We start from the raw sequence: 10,192 nt of genomic DNA on the forward strand, positions 1-10,192 counted from the left end.
GTCTACCATACAGGCCTGATTGCTGGATTGCTGCAGAGATGGTTGACTTTCTGGAAAGTTCTCCTCTCTCCACAGAGGAATGCTGGACCTTTGACAGAGTAACTAATAAAGTTCTTGGTCACCTCCCTGACTAAGACCCTTCTCCCCTGATCGCCCAGTTTAGACAGGTGGCCAGCTCTAGGAAGAGTCTTGGTGGATGGTTTGTAGCCTGGCCCAAGCAGAGGGTCACCCCTTTGAGTCTGGTCTGCTTGAGGTTTCTTCCTCAGAGGGAGTTTTTCCTTACCACTGTTGCTCTGGGGGTTGGTAAGGTTAGACCTTACCTGTGTGAAGCGCTTTGAGGCAACTCTGTTATGATTTGGTGCTATATAAATGAAAATAAATTGAAAAAAAATTGAAATTGGATCTGAACCTCTATGGATGATGGAGGCCACTGTGCTCATTGGGACCTTCAAAGCAGCAGAAATGTTTCTGTACCCTTCCCCAGATCTGTGGCTTGAGACAATCCTGTGTCGGAGGTCTACAGACAGTTCCTTTGACGTCATGTCTGGTTTGTGCCCTGACATGCACTGTCAACTGTGGGACCTTACATGTACACAGGTGTGTGACTTTCCAAATCATGTCCAATCAACTGAATTTACCCCAGGTGGACTCCAATTAACCTGGAGAAACATCTCAAGGATGATACGTGGAAACAGGATGCAGTAGAGCTCAATTCTGAGCTTGATGGTGAAAGCTGTGAATACTTATATCTATATATATATAATCCCTTAGTTTTTTTTACATATTTTTTATAAATTTGCAAAAATCTAAAAAAACAAAACAAAAAAAACAAACAACCTTTTTCACATTGTCATTATGCGGTATTTTGTGTAGAATTTTGAGTGAAAAAATGAATTTCATCCTTTTTGGAATAAGTCTGTAACATAAAATGTGGAAAACGTGCAGCACTGTGAATACTTTTCAGATGCACCGTATTATCCCATAGACGTACTGTATCTGCCACCTGCTGGATTGGTAGTGGTTGCTGTGGTGCGTGCATGTAGTTTGTTTTTCACCTGCTAAAACACTGAGCACATACTGTGCTCACTTCAGTGTCAACTTGAGGGACAAAGTATACAACAGAATGGGGAAGTAAAACCAAATCTCTAGAATGGATTGAAAATGTGACTGGGTGTGGTACCAATACCTTTTGTTGGTACTGCATATTAGTTACCGCTAATATGAGGCAATATTTCAAAACTTTCGAAATACTCCTGTTTTGTACAATGTGTTGCGCCTCCACCTGGTAAACAGTGATGCTTGCTTGATGGCTCTGTAATGTGCATCTATATCAAATTCTGAGTTTGATATTTAAGAGCCAGTTTTTATAATTTTTTGGAATGTATTACAATTGAAATAGGTATGGAAAAAGGTAAAAATATAATTATTAGTATATACAGAGCTCTGGGCTCTAAAATTGAAGAATTTCAAAATTGGATAGAGAAGCATTTTTCACAGATGGGTAATAAGTGTGTATTTGTCTGTGGTGATATAAATATTGATCTCTTAAATCCATATCAACATAAAGTGACAGAGGATTTTATTAATACCATATACAGCTTAAATTTGTATCCAAAAATTACTCGGCCTTCAAGAATAACCTCTCAGTCAGCTACTCTCATTGATAATATATTTACTACTTCATTAGTTACTTCATCCAAACCATCAACATGTCTATTAGACCCCATTCCTACCAGGCTGCTCAAGGAAGCCCTACCATTATTTAATGCTTCGATCTTAAATATGATCAATCTATCTTTGTTAGTTGGCTATGTACCACAGGCTTTTAAGGTGGCAGTAATTAAACCATTACTTAAAAAGCCATCACTTGACCCAGCTATCTTAGCTAATTATAGGCCAATCTCCAACCTTCCTTTTCTCTCAAAAATTCTTGAAAGGGTAGTTGTAAAACAGCTAACTGATCATCTGCAGAGGAATGGTCTATTTGAAGAGTTTCAGTCAGGTTTTAGAATTCATCATAGTACAGAAACAGCATTAGTGAAGGTTACAAATGATCTTGTTGTGTGGGCCGCTGAAGAGGAGGTACTGCTGGCCCACTACCACCAGAGGGCGCCCTGCTTGGAGTGCAGGCTCCAAGCACGAGAGGGCGCCAGACCCAGAGGAAGTGACAGCTGTCACTCATTACTCCAGCTGTCACTCATCTACACCACCATATAAGCCGGACTGCAACTCCACCTCCCCGCCGAGAAATCGACTACCAGTACTAAGGTAATTTCTCTGCTGAATTTAAACTGTGACTTACGTCTGATCTGTTTGCAGCCGTTGTCCTGTGGTGCCCTTTCAACTGGGTTGGCGGTCAGTGAGAGAAGCGACGTCTTCGCCTCTCACTCCATCCAGATAAGTGGTTACAGGAGCTGCTAGTGTGTTCCTAGGTTGGAGGTGGAGGTGCTTCCTCCCAACTGTGTTTGGACTGTTAATTACTGAGTGTGCGGACTCACACTCACACATCATCTTTCTGTTTTCTGCCAGCAGTACCAGGGTCGACAGCCGAAGACAGAGGCCACCTGGGGACTCGGGACTTGGCGGCTCCGGTGTTCTTCAGGCCGTTGGTGGTGGAGGCCGTGTGGGACGCGGCTTCTCTCTCGTCGGGCGTCTTCTATCTTCGAGCCTGCCCACACGTCACCTGGTGTTTATTGACTGTGAAAATTAAGACACGTTTCGTTGTGTAATATCACAACATTAAATTGTTACCTTTTGGCTTACTCATTGTCCATTCATTTGCGCCCCCTGTTGTGGGTCCGTGTTACGACACCTTCCCAACAGATCTTCTTATGGCCTCGGACAGTGGACTCATCTCTGTGCTTGTTCTGTTAGACCTCAGTGCTGCTTTTGATACTGTTGACCATAAAATTTTATTACAGAGATTAGAGCATGCCATAGGTATTAAAGGCACTGCGCTGCGGTGGTTTGAATCATATTTATCTAATAGATTACAATTTGTTCATGTAAATGGGGAATCTTCTTCACAGACTAAAGTTAATTATGGAGTTCCACAAGGTTCTGTGCTAGGACCAATTTTATTCACTTTATACATGCTTCCCTTAGGCAGTATTATTAGACGGTATTGCTTAAATTTTCATTGTTACGCAGATGATACCCAGCTTTATCTATCCATGAAGCCAGAGGACACACACCAATTAGCTAAACTGCAGGATTGTCTTACAGACATAAAGACATGGATGACCTCTAATTTCCTGCTTTTAAACTCAGATAAAACTGAAGTTATTGTACTTGGCCCCACAAATCTTAGAAACATGGTGTCTAACCAGATCCTTACTCTGGATGGCATTACCCTGACCTCTAGTAATACTGTGAGAAATCTTGGAGTCATTTTTGATCAGGATATGTCATTCAAAGCGCATATTAAACAAATATGTAGGACTGCTTTTTTGCATTTACGAAATATCTCTAAAATTAGAAAGGTCTTGTCTCAGAGTGATGCTGAAAAACTAATTCATGCATTTATTTCCTCTAGGCTGGACTATTGTAATTCATTATTATCAGGTTGTCCTAAAAGTTCCCTAAAAAGCCTTCAGTTAATTCAAAATGCTGCAGCTAGAGTACTAACGGGGACTAGAAGGAGAGAGCATATCTCACCCATATTGGCCTCTCTTCATTGGCTTCCTGTTAATTCTAGAATAGAATTTAAAATTCTCCTTCTTACTTATAAGGTTTTGAATAATCAGGTCCCATCTTATCTTAGGGACCTCGTAGTACCATATCACCCCAATAGAGCGCTTCGCTCTCAGACTGCAGGCTTACTTGTAGTTCCTAGGGTTTGTAAGAGTAGAATGGGAGGCAGAGCCTTCAGCTTTCAGGCTCCTCTCCTGTGGAACCAGCTCCCAATTCAGATCAGGGAGACAGACACCCTCTCTACTTTTAAGATTAGGCTTAAAACTTTCCTTTTTGCTAAAGCTTATAGTTAGGGCTGGATTAGGTGACCCTGAACCATCCCTTAGTTATGCTGCTATAGACGTAGACTGCTGGGGGGTTCCCATGATGCACTGTTTCTTTCTCTTTTTGCTCTGTATGCACCACTCTGCATTTAATCATTAGTGATCGATCTCTGCTCCCCTCCACAGCATGTCTTTTTCCTGGTTCTCTCCCTCAGCCCCAACCAGTCCCAGCAGAAGACTGCCCCTCCCTGAGCCTGGTTCTGCTGGAGGTTTCTTCCTGTTAAAAGGGAGTTTTTCCTTCCCACTGTAGCCAAGTGCTTGCTCACAGGGGGTCGTTTTGACCATTGGGGTTTTACATAATTATTGTATGGCCTTGCCTTACAATATAAAGCGCCTTGGGGCAACTGTTTGTTGTGATTTGGCGCTATATAAAAAAAAATGGATTGATTGATTGACTAATGATATTGATACCAAAACATCAAGTGGATTATTGATCAATGACATTAGTGACCACCTACCAATTTTTACAGTAATTGATTTAAAATTAAATAAGAAATGTGATGAGAAAATACAATATCGTACATGACTGCAAACTGAAGAAGCTATTACTGCCTTAAAAAATAATTTACGTCGGCAGGATTGGAATTCTATTTATGCAGAGCATGAAGCTAATGTACAACCCCTGGCAAAAATTATGGAATCACCGGCCTCGGAGGATGTTCATTCAGTTGTTTAATTTTGTAGAAAAAAAGCAGATCACAGACATGACACAAAACTAAAGTCTTTTCAAATGGCAACTTTCTGGCTTTAAGAAACACTATAAGAAATCAAGAAAATGCAGGTGTTAATTTGGGGGTTGAAAATTTACAGGGTGATTCCATAATTTTTTCCTCAGAATTGAGTGACTCCATATTTTTTTTCCTCTGCTTGGTCTAAAAAAGTAACCGTTACTGACTGCCACAATCTTTTTTTCTTGATTTTTTATAGTGTTTCTTAAAGCCAGAAAGTTGCCATTTGAAATGACTTTAGTTTTGTGTCATGTCTGTGATCTGCTTTTTTTCTACAAAATTAAACAACTGAATGAACATCCTCCGAGGCTGGTGATTCCATAATTTTTGCCAGGGGTTGTAGCATATGCTGAATTTGAAAATATATTCCTTGATATATACAATAAAAACTGACCAATCATGCCGTACAGTGTAAATAATAAACATAAGGAGTGTCCATGGATAACAAAAGGACAGCAAAAGACTTGCAAGAAGAAAAATAGGCTATATAGAGAGTTTATTAGAAACAAAACAAGAGAGACTGAGAATAAATATAAGGACTATAAAAATAAATTAACAACCATTATGCAGAACTGCAAAAAATCATACTTTGCAAAAATACTAAGCAATAATAAAAATAAAATAAAGGAAACATGGAAAATACTTAATAGTATTATAGCAAATAAACCAAAGACAAAGAATTACCTAAAATTATTGGGTATTATTAAGGAAATTATTAAGGTCGTTAGTACATGTAAGAGCAAAAAGTCAACTGATCATAATGATGTACATATGTCTTTAGTAAAGCAAATAATTACACCATTAACATATATATTTAATAAATCATTTCAAACTGGAGTTGTCCCAAATGGTATGAAAGTAGCAAAAGTGATACCTTTATTCAAATCTGTTGACAAGAATCTTTTTACTAACTATAGGCCTGTGTCTCTACTGACACAATTTTCAAAGATATTGGAAAAACTTTACAATAACAGATTGGATAAATTTATTGAACGACACAACTTTTTAAGATTAATAAACACGTGGACCAAAGGAAAATAGTGATAGGATTTTTTGTTGACTTAAAAAAGGCTTTTGACACAAACAATCACAACATATTATTTCAAAAGATGGAGCTTTATGGGATCAGAGGAGTGGCTTTGAATTGGATTAAAAGCTATTTACAAAACCGGAAACAGTTTGTTAAACTTGGGGGCTGCTGTTCTTCATATCTGGACATAGATTGTGGAGTTCCTCAGGGTTCTGTGTTGACACCAAAGTTATTCATATTGTATATTTATGTAAAGTCTTGGATTTGTTTAAAGCAGTCCTCTTTGCAGATGATACAAACTTATTTTGTTCAGGAGATAATTCGCAACAATTATTAGTTGATCTGGGATCAGAAATGATAAAGTTGAAGAGATGGTTTGATATGAACAAATTGTCACTGAATTGGTCTAAAACTAAAATAATGTTATTTGGAAACCATAAAAAAGATGAACAAATACAGTTAAACATACAGGGGGTAGGTAAATATAGAACTTGTCAAAGAGAACAAGTTGTTAGGTGTGGTCATCGATGACAGAATCAACTGGAAAGCTCATATTCAACATATTCAAAAGAAAGTATCAAAAAGTACGGTCATTTTAAGCAGGGCAAAGCACATTCTTGATGGTAAAGCACTACATACTCTGTATTGTACATTGATTGCACCTTACTTGACTTACTGTGCTGACGTATGGGGCAATAAGTATAAAACTACAGTGCAACCATTATTCAACCTTCAAAAAAGAGCATTAAGAATAATTCATAATGCAGGTTTTCAGGATCATACCAATCCACTGTTTATTAAATCAAAGATTTTAAACTCCATGACATGATTTTATTTAAGACTGTTCAATTGATGTATAAAGTGAAAAATAAGCAAGTACCTCACCTCTCAGAATTCAAGGATATTTTATGCAAAGAGAAGGAATTAAGGGGTTTGTATCATTTTAAAATTGCTGCCGCTCGGACGACCAAGAAATGCTTCTGTGTCTTTATTTGTGGCCCAAAAAAATGGAATAAGCTACCCGAGAAACTCCGATGTCCAAATATCAATCAGTTTAAATATTTTTACAAAGAAATGGTGTTCGCCGAATATGTATCTGATGGAAAACGTTGAGTTGTGTTGTATGATGAATGTGCTTCATTTAAATTGTTAGTGTTGCATGTACTGGGGTAACTAGAACAAAATAGGAGCTGTTATGAAATACTCACTTCCCTCAGCGGTAGTTATGAGCTACTACTGTTCAGAATTTGTTGGAAATGAACGTGTATGAACTGGCGTCTAGCCTGGGTTGATTTGACTGTACAAGTGGGTGTAGGCATTGATAAGCGTTGCTTCTGCCTCCACCTTTTGGGCACCATGTTTATTGTTTATTGTTTTCTTGTTCTTTCTTTCCTGTAACTTTTGTTTTGTTTTATTTTTATTTTTTGTAGTGATTTTGTGGTCTGCAAATGAGTGTTTGTTTGTTTGTTTGTTTTTTGCATTGGTGCCTAATAAATTCAAATTCAATAAGATTTAGGCAGGTTTCTATTAGAGGGTGATTCATGACCCCTTCAGATTTGTCCCCAAAATATTTTATAGGTAGATATACGTTCGAAAGGAACAGAAATCACATTTTGTATCCTTGATAGCGTCCGCTTTTTTAGGGGGTCCTGGAAATTTCAGCTTTAATTCAAAGGCACTTAACTAAAATATCACTTTAACCATTTCGGAATTACAGCCTTTTGGGTACACAGTGCCTTCACTTTCAAAGCAGGTGAGCAAATGGACAAACTAAAAAGGATGAATTTTAAACCAGTGGATAACACAGAAGCTTATAACTTCTTGACTCTGAGTGCTATTGGTGTACGGTGGCTGACAAGGGCCAAACGCACTGCAATGGCCAAAAGCGCTGCAAGAAAAAAAAAACAATTGCATCCTCATCAGTTGCGCTGCAAATAGAGAAACAGTGTAAAGCACAAAATGATGCAATCCAAGAAAACACATGCAAATGAAAAAAGCGCTGCAAGAAACAAAAACAAATGCATCATCTTCACGTGTTGCAAATAGAGAAACGTTGCAAAACAAGGAAACATGCAAATGAAAAACACTGCATAACCTGTCACCACAACAGAAGTGCTCCAAACCTGCAGGGGGCGCTCTCAGCATAACACCCATAGAACTACTCTTGTTCTTGCACCATCACTGTCTGCTGTAGGCAGATTTACCCTACAGTACCAACATACTGTTTGCATTTCTTAATTATTGATGCAAATTAAGTCCAAGATGGTGGAAAGAACAGGATCTCTTCAACCCTCCAGCACGTCCTCTTTAGAGGAGGCAGGCATGAAAGGCTCTGGTGGATCTGCTGCCATCTCCCAGGCAGAAGTCGCTGAGTTACTCACAGAAACCGGCAGTGGCAAGTCACTGGGAGTGGAGGGGATTCCACCTGAGATGCTGAAGTCCCTGGATGTTGTTGGGCTGTCATTGTTGGCTGTACAATGTTGCATAGTCTGGGACAGTAGCTCTGCTTTGTCACACTGGGATAGTGGTTCCCGTATTTAAAAAAGGGGAACCAAAAGATCTTCCTAGGCGTTTCCTGTTCTCAAAGATCAAGGACCCAGACAAATTAATGTCACTGCAGAGATAAGTGAATGTCTACAAGTTCAACACTTTCACTGCATACAGATACGCTTCTCATGGACAAGTATAGGAAGTCGATGAAAACCTGGATCTCAGTCTTGATCCAGGACAATCCCAAACCCAGACACTCCAGTACTGCAAGCAGGGTATCCACTGATTCCTAAAGATCACAGTATTATTTGAATTCATTAAAATTTTTACTAGCGTGTTGCCCGTGGGGATCCATGGGATCTAGATTGGATAATGTTTAAAAAATAGGTGGCTGGCATTTTTCAAGGGTGGTAATAAATTAAGCAATAAGTTGGAATGACGTGAGTCCAGAATGGTTTTCAAAGCTTAGACCTCAACAATTTTTAATAGAGGAACTCAACCCTTTTATTTCCTGTTAATTATGTCATTTTTATGTTAATTTACTGTCTTAATGTATTTATAAATTGTTTAAGTTGTTGTTATCCTATACACACTATTATTATTATTATTATCATTATGATTACATTTATTTTATAATTACTTCTATTTTGTCATTTGATTTTTAAATGGAACACAATGGAAATAAGTGTTTTCACTTTCTCGTGTCATCCATGTATTTTTAACGTATTTACAATTATATGCACTTACACTCACACTTTTAATATAAAGATGATTTACTGCCCCCTGCTGCTAAGGCGTGTGAGTCCAAAAATGTTAGCTAATATTCGTAGCTTCTCCAAAACTATTAGTACTATATCAGTGTTACGTTTGGGCACCATTCATCCTTGACCCAAAATACATAAGCATGTCAATCAGCAAATGTCATCTGTGCTCTGTTTGTCCCTGATCGAAGTTGCGTGCACACACACACAGCTGCTGTAAGCAGGTGGTTTTAATTTGACAAACAAAGACAGTAGCTGAAGACATTAAAACACTAAATATTTCACTTGTGGTACCAGCATGAAATTTAAAGTCTAGGTGACACGTAATACCATGTTTTCATGAATATTTAAGACTAAAGTTAAACAACAGTTTGAAATTTATCCTTTCCTGGTGCGCAGTTCTTGAAGAGATAAATATTCTGATTTTGAACTGCACGCCATTAAATCCCGGAACTTCCCGGCGAGTGCTGACATTGGACAAGAAGGAGGAAGTGGCTTCAGCTCCAGAACCATTATTTTACTAGTCCCATTAATTCATGGATTAATTTATGGATTTTTACAGGCTACTGACAGCCCCGTGTCCACCAAGTGGTTCGAGTCAGAGCTGTACCGTGTTTTAATTAATTTTTGCCAGCAGAATACTTTTGATTGGCAGGTGGAACACTTGACGAGCGCGCACGCACGGTGTCCGCAGCTTCTCCATTTGACACGGAGACAAAACTGAGTATCTTCAGATTATTTTATTGTTTTGTGGATCATGGGATTACTGCAATCTGAGGGACTGGGAGTCTTTTAAATTGCAGTGCAAAGCAGCTCGTTAACAGAGACTCAATCCATCAGCCGCAATAACGGATTACAGCCGGCACTGTAACCTGGCTTCAAACTCCCGTGTGACAAATGGACTTTTCTTTAGCCACGTCAGAAGAAATTAAATTATTTTCAGACGTCGTTTTGTAAAGGTGGATAAGTTTTCAGATGATCTCACTGAAACGGACAGGTAAGACTATATTATTTACTTCTTGTGTGAATGGTTTTAATATTTAATAATAATACACTACTAACGTACAGTACATTAAATGGATTCAAGAAGGACACGATATTTATTTTAAAAATAGCTGATATTTTCAGTCCCTCGTAACATTTTTCACATTTGAAATGTATGTGTAC

Source organism: Thalassophryne amazonica, chromosome 10, assembly GCF_902500255.1.
Source record: "Thalassophryne amazonica chromosome 10, fThaAma1.1, whole genome shotgun sequence".
In the NCBI taxonomy this organism is placed as follows: Eukaryota; Metazoa; Chordata; class Actinopteri; order Batrachoidiformes; family Batrachoididae; genus Thalassophryne; species Thalassophryne amazonica.